Genomic DNA, 1,882 nt, shown 5'->3' on the forward strand with positions numbered 1-1,882 from the left:
TTATTTAATTAATTATCTTCAGACCAGTTTTAGGTGTATACATTTTGCCCCTCTTTGAAGCGAGGTATGATGACATGTTGATTAAAAGAATAATCTCATTTTGATGATATTTATGTGATATTGGTTCAATAGGATGCCCTAGACATTGATTGATAAATTTCAATATGATGATGCCCCCTCAGAAGATCAATTGAGATAATTGACCTTTGGAGTGTTTGGATCATTGCGAAATTCATTTCTCGATTATAAATGATTTGATTTATGAAATGTTGATTGATGAAAGTGCGAGTTCTTTGATCACTACGATGTGGTTCTTGATGCGATGATTGATAGAGTTTGATTGAATTGATAAGATTGATTAGATTGATAAGATTGAGATTTAGTTTGGTTTCAGAAATGACACATCCTGCATAAGACAAAGATGATCAAAGTGTCTGGTTTCAGGAATGATATATCCTGTATAAAACTTGATCAGAATATCTGGTTCCAGGAAAGATACATCCTTTATAAGACATGATAGAATAGATCAGATGAGATCGATTGATAGATTTGATACGATTGATTAGATAAAGAACTGACAGTTTGTTGATATCATGTTGCAAGAAGATTCAGATGTGCTAATGTTGGCATATTTAAGGGAGTAGCATAAGATTTGCATTGGGTCGACAATATCTAGAGAGAGATGAGTCATTGTTTTGATTGTGTATACTTATGATGATACATTGATGATTCCTGCGATAGACTTGGCCTTGAGTAAGATGAGCTTTTATGATTCCATGCAAGAATGAAATGCAAGATAAATGCAAAATAAAATGCAATGCGGTGATCAGAATGGTCATGTGGTCATTACTTTGTTTCATCATTGAGCTTTTTTTAATGTGGGAGGTGAGTGCAAACATCGATGGTATAATTGAACCATGATGACCTAAGAACTACTTTCCCAGGTTTTGATATTGCAAGTTAGAACAAGCATCAAGGTATAATTGAACCAAGATGACCTGAGTGTTTCTTCCGTAAAATAGGCAGTATTAACCACTTCTATATGCAAGTCTGAAATGTCTTCTATGATTCTCCAATGATCATGTCCTGAAACAATTATTTTACAAACATCACCAGAAGTACGAACTTGAGAGGACAACCGAGAATACCTCCAACCAGTAGAAGACAAAGAGATGTTGTTGTTCACAAGTCAAGATAAGTGTGGAAGATGATGGGATTAGATGAAAGGACTGTAGTGACTAGACAGTTCAAGGACAATCCCAAGAGAAGTAGAAATGGAGAAGCCAAATCGGTAAGTTCCCCACATGTTTGGCAGACTAAATTCTTAAGTTATGAGCCCCCTTTCTCCGGTTATTGTTTTGCTTGCAATGATTATGGCCATAGGGCAGATGAATGCAAAAAGAGGTCTAGGAACAGACAAAATGTTTTTCCTAGAAATAACAATGTAGCCTACCAAAGATGTAATGCATTTGCCATAGTAGTCATGACTATAGAAAGAAGAACTTGTTGTCATATGACGGCCGGTATAACAACTATGCTCAATATGAAAATGGGTATAGAGCATATGGGAGTCAAAGACCTATATGGAACCAAAGAAGAAATGGCCCTGCAGGATCAAGGAATAAACCTGTATCGGTAGTTGGTTACAATAGCATGACCAGAAGAAGATAGTCTAACCAGTTTGACAGAAGGTCCTCCAATCAAGTGTTTGGTATGAACATGGTCTACTTCTACAACAATGCCTCCGTTCATGCACCAGAATCTGGTAGAGAAAGGACAAATCAATAGAAGAAGGTAAGACCTACTCCCAAGACTGCAAAACAGAAGAAAAGGGAGAATAGAACCATGGACTGACACTGTGCATTCAATGCACAAGTAATAT

The sequence above is a fragment of the Cryptomeria japonica genome, chromosome 11 (genome assembly GCF_030272615.1).
Source record: "Cryptomeria japonica chromosome 11, Sugi_1.0, whole genome shotgun sequence".
Taxonomy (NCBI): Eukaryota; Viridiplantae; Streptophyta; class Pinopsida; order Cupressales; family Cupressaceae; genus Cryptomeria; species Cryptomeria japonica.